The following is a 12666-nucleotide window of genomic DNA, read 5'->3' as shown; positions in this document are numbered from 1 at the left end:
GGAGCCAACCAGGGATGAGCCTATTTCAAAGCTGGTAATGTTTAACAAACAGGATTAATAACCATTTAGTTCAGGATCATTGCAATGTGGTAGTTTTCACATTTGAGTTTGCAGGTGGGAAGTACTAGTCTAAAATTCTCAAACTTTAAAAAAAAATGCAATAACAATAGTCTTGCCTCAAGAGAACTGGAAGGGTATGTTAACATGCAAGATGGTAGATAAGCAGGAAGAAACATTGAAGGGCTTGTTTTATAATTCTCAACAATGACACTCAATTTTTGAACCGGCATTCTTGATAAACAGGCAAAAATTATATATCTCAAATACTGCAATCCACTGCAATGTTTGCCTGGAGAGCAGTCCAAACACTTCTGCAAAAAATGTGTCTGGACCTGGAGCAGCAAATCGGCAGCAACTGAAACCAGAAACTTCTCCACCGGGACCTAAGCAGACCCTCTGCAAAAATATACCAAACCTCAACCTACCTGCTCCACAGAGTCCTAGGAAAGATCACTTCATTGGAAGCAGTTGCAAACCACTCCACCAGACCACTCAAATGTAAGAAACCTGTGAGAAAGCGGGGTAAGTGTGCTGGCCTGCCAGTAAGACTGGGACTTTGCGGTTTCAAGACCCCCCTTCCTAGCTTACTCCGAGCAAATGTACAATCTCTGGAGAACAAGATGGATGAATTCATATCACAGCTCAGCTTCCAGCGTGAACTGCGGGACTGCTGCGCATTCTGCTTCACAGAAACCTGGCTCAACCCATCCCTTCCTGACTGCGCACTTCAGGCTGATGGTTTTTCTACCCATCGTATAGACCGTACAGCGTCCTCTGGTAAGACAAAGGATGGAGGGGTTTGCTTTTTAATCAACAACTTGTGGCGCATGGACATTGCAACCCGTGGCAGCCATTGCTCCCCAAACCTTGAATTCCTCACCATCAAATGCTGCTCCTTCTAGCTACCGCTATACTAACTGCTGTGTACATACCACTACAAGCAAAGCTTCAGGAAGGCTCTGGATGTGCTGTACTCCACCACTAACACCCTGCAGACAGAACATCCCGAGGCTCTGTTTATTGCAACTTCAATCATGCCAATCTCAGGAAGTTGTTGCCCGAGTACCACCAGAACATTACCTGCCCCACCAGGGGCCCAAACATTTTAGACCACTGCTACACCACTATGAAGGATGCCTACCACTCCATCCCCAACCCTCATTTCGGGAACTCCGACCACAATGCTATGTTTCTTCTCCAGGCTTACAGGCAAAAGCTCAAGCAGGAGACCCCCTCACGGACACGGGTCCAGTGCTGGTCAGAGGAGGCAGAGGATCAACTCTGGTGCTGTCTGGAACCGGCTGATTGGGCCATGTTCAAACAGTCCGCAGGTACCTTGGACGAGTACGCCACCACCGTCACAGACTTTATCAGCAAGTGTGTGGAGGACTGCATACCGAGGAAGTCAATCCGGGTGTTCCCCAACAGGAAACCCTGGATAAATCAGGACATACAGAACCTGCTAAAAACCAGGCATGAGGCCAGATCAGGAGACCCACTCAAATATAAGGAATTCAAGTATTACCTTCGCGGAGTCATTAAGACAGACAAGCACCAATACCGATCCAAACTAGAGACCCAGACAGATACCCAGCGACTATGGCAAGGACTGAGTCACATCAAATGTTCTAAAAAGAGACAGTGTAAGATAGCAGATGATGACATATCCCATCCAGATCATCTCAACGCCTTCAATGCTTACTTTGAGCAGAATTTTGATAAAGTGGTAAGACCTGTTCCGACAAGTCCTGATGAACATATCCCAACAGTCATTGCATCAGAGATCAGATCAGTTTTCCTTTGTGTGAATCCAAGGAAAGTGATGGGACCAGACAGAGTACAAGGCCATGCACTCGGCATTCTCAGATCAACTGGCAGAGGTCTTCTCAGACATCTTTAACCTCTCCTTGCAGCAGGCCACTGTCCCTGCCTGTTTCAAGAGGGTCAACATCATCCCTGTGTCTAAGAAGGCTCATGCAACATGTCTCAATGACCAGCACCCAGTGGCCCCAACCTTTGTGGTCATGAAGTGCTTTGAAAGGCTGGTCATGGCATTAATTAAATCCAGCTGAAAATGTGTTGCTGGAAAAGCGCAGCAGGTCAGGCAGCATCCAAGGAACAGGAGAATCGACATTTCGGGCATAAGCCCTTCTTCAGGAATGAGGAAAGTGTGTCCAGCAGGCTAAGATAAAAGGTAGGGAGGAGGGACTTGGGGGAGGGGTGTTGGAAATGCAATAGGTGGAGGGAGGTCAAGGTGAGGGTGATAGGAAGAAGATTGCAGGTTAGGAAGGCGGTGCTGAGTTTGAGGGATTTGACTGAGACAAGGTGGGGGGAGGGGAAATGAGGAAACTGGAGAAATCTGAGTTCATCCCTTGTGGTTGGAGGGTTCCCAGGCAGAAGATGAGGCGCTCTTCCTCCAACTGTCGTGTTGCCATGGTCTGGCGATAGAGGAGTCCAAGGACCTGCATGTCCTTGGTGGAGTGGGAGGGGGAGTTAAAGTGTTGGGCTACGGGTTGGTTGGGTTGGTTGGTCCAGGTGTCCCAGAGGTGTTCTTTGAAACGTTCCACAAGTAGGCGGCCTGTCTCCCCAATATAGAGGAGGCCACATCGTGTGCAGCGGATGCAATAGATGATGTGTGTGGAGGTGCAGGTGAATTTGTGGCGGATATCGAAGGATCCCTTGGGGCCTTGGAGGGAAGTAAAGGGGGAGGTGTGGGCGCAAGTTTTGCATTTCTTGCGGTTGCAGGGGAAGGTGCCGGGAGTGGAGGTTGGGTTGGTGGGGGGTGTGGACCTGACGAGGGAGTCACGGAGGGAGTGGTCTTTACGGAATGCTGATAGAGATGGGGAGGGAAATATATCCCTGGTGGTGGGGTCCGTTTGAAGGTGGCGGAAATGACGGCGGATGATACGTTGTACATGGAGGTTGGTGGGGTGGTAGGTGAGGACCAGTGGCGTTCTGTCCTGGTGGCGGTTGGAGGGGCGGGGCTCAAGGGCAGAGGAGCGGGAAGTGGAGGAGATGCGGTGGAGGGCATCGTCGACTACGTCTGGCGGGAAATAGCGGTCCTTGAAGACTGGCGTAAATGGCGGTCCTTGAAGACCGAGTTCACTGTTGGTGGATACTGAATGGACTCTCAAACTCTTCACATTCGCCTGTACCTGTGTTTACATTTTTTGCTGCTGTTTATCTGTTACTTATCTATGTTACTTAATTCTGTGATCTGCCTATGTTGCTCACAAGACAAAGCTGTTCACTGTGCCTCGGTACATGTGACAATAAATTCAATTCAATTCAATGTTTGAGCGTTAATGCTGTAAGTATAGTACAACAGTGATGTGCATACCCGTGCAGTGCATTTCTATTTAATGTGCGTTTTTAGATTGATTTGAGGGGGTGTGTTGATATTTTTACATAGATTTTGAGGGGTATTGATGTCATGATGCGTTGCTTGGTCAGGGTTTACTGTGGTTATGCATACTGTTGGTTATTTGGAATTTTTGATTAGCTGGCACACTCCTGATCCCAATGCTGCTAGCTAATGAAAGGTTTGCTCTTCACCTATGAGAAGAATGCATTATCTGTGGGAATTAAGAATGGTATAAAACTAAAGGAAAGGTTTACAATGCTGCAAATCTCAGTGGTGGTCCAAACGTTTGGGGAAATTTTAGAAACAAATGAGGACTCAAGAAGTGTTGGTGTGTGCAAGAAATATAAAACAGACGGTATAGGCCTCTACAAATGGAAAAGAGTAGCTAAAGTTAGTCCCTTTAGAAGGAAAGACTGGGGAACTAATAATGGGAAACAAGGAAATGGCAAAGACTTTAAGCAATTGCTTTGTGTCTATCTTCATAATTGAAGAGACAGACATCCCAAAAATAGTAGAAATACATTAGCCAAAGCAAGGGAGCAATTTAAGGCAATTACAATGCCCAGACAAAAAGTACATGGAAAACAAATGGATCTTAACAATAGGAACAAAAGATGATGGGATAATTGTTATTTTGCTCCTTTTCTATGCAACAAACTGTACTTAAAGAAATATTTAAAAACTCTTCCGTTATGACTTTCATTAATACAATTAGAAACATTAGCTTTCTGTTACGCTTAAATCTGAAGACCACAAATATTTTTTCATGCAAGTCCCCAAGCACAGCAAAGCACTCTCACTCACAAGTGCACAGGAACAGATGAATCAAGACCATAGGTCAGAAGTAAGCTATTCAACCTATTGAGACTGCTCTGCTTTGCAATGATCATCCTCAACTCCACTTTCCTACCTTTTCCTCATAACCCTTGATTCCCTTACTCATTAAAAATGTATCCGTCTCAATATATTTAAAATCCCTGACTTGCCAGTTCTCTGTGATAAAGAACTCTGACAACCCTCAGAGAAGAATTTCCTTATCTTTGTCTTAAATGTGTGACCACTTTTTTCTGAGACAATGCCCTTGGTCATTAACACTTCCATAAGGATGAAACTGCTTTTCTGCATCTAACCTGGTAAGTACCCAAAGAATTCTGTCTGTTTCAATAAGGCTTCTTCTCATTCTTCCAATGAACACACGTGTAATCCGCTAAATCTTTCCTCATGTGGCACTCCCTCCATATCTGGTGTCAGCCTAGTGAACTGTCTCTGGATTGCCACTGATGCCAGTGAATATAGATAAGGAGCAAAACTGTTCACACTTGTGGTCTAGCTAGTGTTTTGAACAATTTTAGCAAAGCCTCCCTACTGAATTTAAATTATGAACTTAAGTTATTAATGATTAAAAACATCATCCTCCTCCTGTGCTGTAACCTTTCCATGATTCAATTCTGTTCTTTCTTCTTGGTTCCCAGTTCTTTGTAATTGTGTGTGAAATTGGCCTTCCATGCATAAGATAATGCTTGCTCATCACAAGAAATAGCAAGTGAGGTCTTTTAACATTGGAATCTGTTCTACTGCAGCTATAACATGGTTCTGGCTGACCAGGCAAGTCTTCTGCTTCTCTAGTCTACCATATATACATCAGAAGACTTTTTAAAAATTGGCAATCCACTTGTTGGTGAAGTTAGGACACACTCCTGAAAACAAAAATCCATTGACAATTACTGTGTTCTGTGACTCAACCAAATTTGTGTCCACATTGCTACTGTCCCTTTTATACTGTAACCCATAACTTTACTCACAATTCTGTAGTGTAATACTGAACAAATGTCTTCTGGAAATCCATGCATGGTGCATTACCCTCACTAGTCCTTTCTATTTCTGCTTCATAAAGTTCCAGCAAGTTAGTTAAATATGGTCTCCCCTCTAGAAATCCTAAATAACCTAACATCTTCGATGTGACTATTATTTCTAACCTGAATAATTGTTTCTAGGAACTTTTCCATCACTGAAGTTAAACTGAATAGCATGTAATTGCTGTGATTATTACTACAGGCTCTCTCAAACAAGGTCATAATGTTTGCAATTCTCCAGTCTTCTGGCAGCACCTCCAAGGCCAGCTAAGACTGAAAGATTATGGACAGTGTAGAACTCTTATGGTCAAAAAGACGTGGACAGGGTGGAGTAGGCAGATATGTGCAGATGAGGTTCAATGCAGATCAGTGTGAAGTGATGCACTTTAGTCAAGAACATTGAAAGCCAATGTACAAAAGGGGTATGATTCTAAAGTGGGTGCAAGTGCAGAGGGACCTGGGTCTATACATGCACAGATCATTGTAGTGGAGTGTGTAGTTACTGAAACATCGTGTCCTCAGCTTTATTAATGGGAGCATAGCATACAAGAGCAAGGAGATGATGAACTTGTGTAAGACACTTGTGCTATTACCACATTGTAAGAAAAATGTCAATATATTGGAGAGAGTGCAGAAGTAATTCACAAGAATGGTTCTGGAAATGAGAAGCTTCAGTTATGAGGATAGATTCAAGGAGTTTGGACTGTTCTTGGAGGGAAGCTGAGAGGGGATTTGACAGGCTTTCAAGACTGGATACAGTAGGTAGGGAGAAGCTGTTTATCTCATAAAAGGAATAAGGATGATTTAGTGATGTGCAACTACAGCAAGGGTGATGTGAGAAAATACTTTTTCACATTTAAATCGTTAGGGTGTGGAATGTACTATCTGGAAATGTGGAGGAGGGTAGTGGTAGGTTATTATTAGTGTGCTGTGGTATAGGGAAGAAGCAAAAGATTGGAGCCACATAATGATTGTTTGATAAGCCAGTGCAGGCAGGATGGACCAAGTGGCTGCCTTCTGAGCCGTAACAGTTCCAAGATTGTGATAAGAACTGAAGTTTGACCTTATGTTTACGTAAGTCACATGTCACCGAACAATTAGTGTCGAGCGTGTGGTGCTGGAAAAGCACAGCAGGTCAGGCATCATCCAAGGAGCAGGAAAATCGATGTTTCAGGCGAAATTCCTTTGCAAAACTAACTGAACAATTAATGCCTTTTGAATACCCTTCTGTCACAATTTATCCACTTCATCTCCAAAAGAGTAACCCATCAACTCAAGCAGGTTATATAAAGGAAATGTTTGGTTTAAATTTCAAGCAAAATCAGAAAACGCTGAAAACTCTCCCATGTCAAATCAGGTAGCATTTGCAACCATCTCTGATGCAGCTCCTTCTTTAGAATCTTTAATTGAGAACAATGTCTGAAATATATTAGCTGAACTTTACAGGGAAAGAGCAGTGTCTTCACCCCACTGTATAACAGTCAAAGAAAACCCACCATGCTTGGTCAGTTCAGCCATTAAAGGCTGTCAGGGTGTTAATTAGTTCAAAGCAAGTTGAGGCTTCTGCTCTCCTCTGGGATGAAGTGTCACATCTGAGAACTGCTGGCCAATCTGATCCCATCAGTGCCACTGGGAGAGGTGTCCAATGATGGGACTGCATACAGCAGTAATTGTCTACAGCAAAGGTGGTGATGGTGGGAAAGGAGTGCAATATTACTGGAGTCAGGCTGGCAAGTGAGTAAATAGAGAAGCTTACTGAGTAGGACGACTGGAGAACAGAAGGGTAGGATAACATTGAAGTGCCTCCCCCTTGCGCATCCACCGACCTGAGCAATGAATGCTGCTAGGCTGTGTACTTAGCATGGGTCTCTTCCACTGTGAGCTAACTCCCAACACTGGCAGAGGGAGACCCTTAAGCAACCAATGAAGAATCTCGGTTGTGAAAATTGCAACAATGGGAGGTGGGTAGGTGCAGAATCATTGTCCAAAAGGCCACATTCAATTTTGCAATGACATTCTTGCCCAGCTAAAAGTTTCCTCCCATTTATAGAGCATAGATATTTAGGGCACAAAAAGAGGCCATTCAGATCTTTGTGCCTATTCCAGCCAATAAAAATGTCTATACAGATCCCCTTCTCCAGTTCTTGACCTAGAGGCTATGTCAACATAACTGAATACAGTCCTGCTTATAACGTGGTAGTTACGTTGTTGTGCAATCCTGTGTTATAAGAAAATCGCATAATGACTGCACCATTTAAACTAATGGGGCTGGCATTATGTTATAACCAAATGTACGCTTTGGAAACAGTGTCCCCAATTTACCAATCACGTTATAGTGAATTTGTGTTAACGAAATGCACATTATAGCAGAACGACCTGCTCAAATACTGCTTAAATGTTACAAGAGATTATGACCAAACCACAGTTTAAAGCAATGAGATCCAGACTCACCCCTACTTTCTGGGTGAAAAGATTTCCCCACAACATTCCTCTTCGCCTTCTACCCCTTAAATCTGCCCCTGATTACTATTCCTTTTGCTAATGGAATAAGTACTCTCTCTTACCTCCCTCTCATAATCTTAAACACCTCCATCAGGACTCCTCTGAACCTTTGCTGCTCTAGAGAAAACATTCCCAGGCAATCTAATCTTCCCTCATAGGTAAGGCAATATTCTCGTAAATCTCTACGTTCTCTCTAGTGTAATCACATTATTCTTATAATGTGGTGACCAGAACAGCATGCAGTACTCCAGTTTTGGACTAACCAGCATTTTATACTGTTTCAGTTATTATATTTTAGCCTTGGCTAATAAAGTCGGATATCACAAATGTCTTCTTATCCTATTTATTTATCTGCCTTGTTACCTTCAGGAATCTGTGGATATGTGCACCAAAGTCCCTCAGATCTCCATTTCAGGGAGATCTTCCCATTACTTTCCAGGGTCCTGCCTTTCATAGTGTAATCCTTTACCTTTTAACATTCTCCAAGTGCATTACCTCACACTTCTCCAGGATAAATTCCAGTCAACAATGCAGAAGAGGCCCTTCAGCCCATGAGTCTTTACTACCAAACTACACTGAATCTACACTCGTTCCACTTTCCAGCACTTAGTCCTCAGCTTTGTGTGTTTTTTTTTCTGTTCAGATTTGATGCACTGTTGTGATTTGAGATGATTATCTTAACCCCAAGGCAACATTCCAGTGTCCTGTAATTCCTTAGGCTGATATCAGTTATTTGCTACTCAGGGTTAATTGAGTTCAAAAGGTGGTATAGCAAATTAGCACAGCAGAGTTCAAAAACATTCCTTTACCATTGCATTACAATGCCTAACAATCCAAATGTGGAACACCCACTGGATCCGCCTTGTCTAATCTACTAGCAACATCCTCAAATTTTTCAACAGGTTTGTCAAACATGATTTCCTTTTCATAAATTCATGTTGACTCTGTTCACTCAATTATTATCTAAATTATCATGTCTCTTCCAAAAATTGTATTTTCTCTAGCATTGACTTCAGGTGAACAAGTTTGTTATTTTCCCAATTCTGTAACCCATATTGCCACAAAAGTCTGCCTGTTAATCATTCACCCCAATTAATGAGCGAACAGGAACAATAGTTAGTTGCAATAGGAAATCTTGCCCTTAAAATGTATAAACTAGTTTCAAAAATGCATACTGCAATTTCCAGATGATAGTAATTAGTTAAATCTCATTTGGTATCAGGATAGAGCTATTCAGATTTCAACTTACATTGCATTAAATCAAACTTTTTCTGTCGTCCAAGCAGTAGCCTTAGATTTGTGATGCACCTGTTCACATCCAGCAACATTATTATATAATGTTATTGTGCTACCCAATATATACTTCAAGGAAATCTTTTGAGCTTGTCAGAAATAAAGCAGAGTTATGGATGAAAACAAAGGCCAGATAGGCATGGGATATCCACAAATCAAGATTGTTTAATGGGTTGCTTAGTTATCAAGGACTTGTTAAACATTTTGTGAAGTATCCTACTATTTGTTTATGAAGTGGCACGTTTTTCACAAATAATATGTATGCAACATGGAGCAAGTGTAGAAAGATAATTTTCCAAACCAGTTGGAAAGGTACTATTCGCAATAAAGATTGTAAAATTCATTCTTGTATTCATCGCTTTGAACATACAATTTAGAAATCAGTTTTAAATGTTGTTCCCATTCTACTATGGGAGATAGTATTATTATTGGACTGCTAATCCAGCGACCCAAGTAATGTTCTGAGGATCTAGGTTTGAATCCCAGCATGGCAGATGGTAGAATTTGAATCCAATAAAAATCTGGAATTAAGAATCTAATGATGACCACAAAACCATTGTTGATAGTTGGAAAAACCAATCTGGTTCACCAATGCATTTTAGGGACGGAAACTGCCAACCTTACCTGGTCTGGCCTACATGTGACTCCAGACCCACAGGATGAGGTTGTTTCTTAGATGGCCTTTGGCTAGCCACATCCTCATTATGTGAATAAGTTAATAAAATCTTTAAAAATCATGTGGAAAATTGGCTTCGTTTCCCCATATTGCAAAATGCCTATATTTCAAAAAGTATTGTATGTTCAAGGCGATGAAAAAGAGTACAAATTTTACAATCTTTACTTACAATCTTTATTTACAAAACCACCCATTAAGCAATCTTGATTTGTAGATACCCCATGCCTGTCCTGTCTTAGTTTGCATCCATAATTCTGCTTTATTTCTGATAAAAACAAAACATTTTCATTAAAAAGATATTGGGTAGCATATCAACATGATATGACAATGTTGCTGGATGTAAACAGATATATCACAAATCTGACGCTCTTTGGGACACCCCAAGGACATGAAAAGGCAAGTTTCTTTTTTGTTTGATTGACAATCTTGAATGGAAAGATTATTCAGTGGTAAATATTTTGTGGTTATGGCTTACTTTCAGCATTTTGGGAAAGTTTGTCATTATTTACACGCATACTTCAAGCATCCGACATTATTCTTGTTTTTCTTTTGCTCTTTCACTGGATACAGACTTAACTGGCTAGGTCAATATTTTTCATCCATATTTAATTGTCCTTGTGGGTGATGGCCAGACCCACAGTCCTGTTAGGGACGGAGTTCCAGGATTGTGACCGGGCAGCAGTGAAGATATTGTTTAAATGAGGTTGATGTGTCACTTAAAGAGAGGTGCTTGCAAGTGGTGGTGCTGTCTTTGGACCTGCTGTCTTTGTCCTTTTAGCTTTTTAAGGTTCTGTCAGAAGAACTTTGAGAAGTTGCTATAGTGCATCTTAAATATGCGCACTATTGCTACTGAGAGTCAATAGTGGAGGGAATGAATGTTTAAAGTCCTGAGCAAGATGCCAATCACACGATCTGGCTTGTCCTGGATGGTATCAAACATCTTGGATGTTCTTAACACTGCATTCATCCTGGCAAGTAGAGAGTGTTCATGCCCCTGACGTACTCTGGGAGTCAGGAGGTGAATTACTCACTGCAAAATCTACCATGGGGCAGAGATTCTCATGATCCACTCTGTTTATGCCTCTCATAGTTTTACATACCTCAGTCAGATCCTCCCTCAGCCTTCTCTGCTCTAAGGAAAAGAAGCCCAACCTATCCAATCTCTCTTCATAACTCAGAGTTTCTGTCCTCAGTCAATATTTTGGAGAGTCTCTTCTGCACCATCTCCATTGCAGTCATATCCTTCCAATAGCGTGGTGACCAGAACTGCACACATATTCCATCTGTGGCCTGATCACATTTTATAAAGTTTTCACAAGACTTCTTTGCTCCTGTATTCTACACCCTGGCTAACAAAGGCAAGTACCCTGTATTTCTTCTTCACCATCTTGTCTACCTGTGTTGACAGCATCAAGGATCTATGGGCTCATACACATAGGTCCTTCTGTTTCTCAGTACTCCCCAGGAACCTACTATACCTGGTATAAATTCTTCCTTTATTAGACCTCCCAAAATGCATCACCTCACACTTATTGGGATTAAATTCCAGCTGCTGTTGGTTCTGTCCAAACTTACCAGCTGATTGATATCAGACTGTAGCCTGAGACTATCCTCCTTACTATCAACAACACCACCAATTTCTATTTCATCTGCGAACTTACTAATTACATCTTCTACATTCACATCCAAGATATTTATGTACATTACAGACAGCAAGGGTCCCAGTAGTGCACTGTACCACTAACCAGTGTTACATTGCGGTTTTCAGGCTTCCAATCCCAAAAACTACCCTCCTACATCACCCTTTGCCTCCTATTTGTAAGCCAATTTTGGATCCACTTTTTCCAATTTGCCTTGGATTCCATAGGCTTTCGACCAGTCTTCCATGTCAAAGGCCATACTGAAATCCATATGAACCATGTCAACTGCACTGCCCTTATTAAAATATTTAGTCACCTTAAATATACTTAAGTCCTCTAGGACTTAGCCAGCTTGATCATTAGTGATGCTACCTAGTCACCTAGTGATGGTCTTTGAGGCCCTCAGTGTTTTTTTCAATTGCTGTTCAACATGAAGAAGAACTGATTTAGAGAGGCAATGGGTTGAAATCAGCAGCAGTTTTCCTTATCTATCTTTGGCCTGATGTCATAGGCCTCATGGAGTCTCGAGTAATTGTTGAGGACTCCTTCCTAACTACATTCCTGTAGCCTAAGGGCTATGGAATAGCCTATAGAAGGGAGTTTTATGAGCCACAAGTCAATAGCACACAAATTTCAAAATCAACCCTTTGCACTTGCTGCCTGCCTAGTTGGTACTATGGAAAATAAAGAACATGAATGCATGGGAAGGGTTAAAGCATGAAGTCCACGAACAAACTGTGTTCTGTGGAAGGCAGGATGGGATAACCATAGTGGAACATTCTTACACTAATTAGCAGAGTAAGGTTAAGGCTGAAAGGTCACTGTGGCAAGATGAGATAACACAAGTAATAAAGTAAGTTTCTCTGTTAAGTGTTATTATGACAGGATTGGGACCGTAAATATTTAGGACGCGACATTAAAATATCTAATTAATAGTAGAGTCAGCTTGAGACAGGAGACTATTGTAACAGATGGAATAGCTAAATATCTATCATGATAGGTTAATCTGCAATTGAAGATCTCTGTAGCACAGTTAGCAATAAATATCTCACCGTGACATTAGAACATTAAGTAGAATGTACAACTAAAGAGATAATGGGAACTACCATCACTGGTTTATTGTGTAGCTAGAGTGAGGTACTTTGATTAATATAGTTGGACATGCTGATAAGCTAACAGAAACATGGTTACAAAAATCCATGGACCCTGAGGTTCGTGGGCATTCGAGAATCAGCTTTCTCAGTGTCACGATTTTTTGTTTGCAAATAAAAGACCTAC

Source organism: Chiloscyllium plagiosum, unplaced genomic scaffold (assembly GCF_037043375.1).
Source record: "Chiloscyllium plagiosum isolate Xiang-an unplaced genomic scaffold, Cpla_swu_hap1 HiC_scaffold_2, whole genome shotgun sequence".
Classification (NCBI taxonomy): Eukaryota; Metazoa; Chordata; class Chondrichthyes; order Orectolobiformes; family Hemiscylliidae; genus Chiloscyllium; species Chiloscyllium plagiosum.
The sequence above is the reverse complement of the archived record's forward strand: the minus strand, read 5'-3'. Positions refer to the sequence as shown.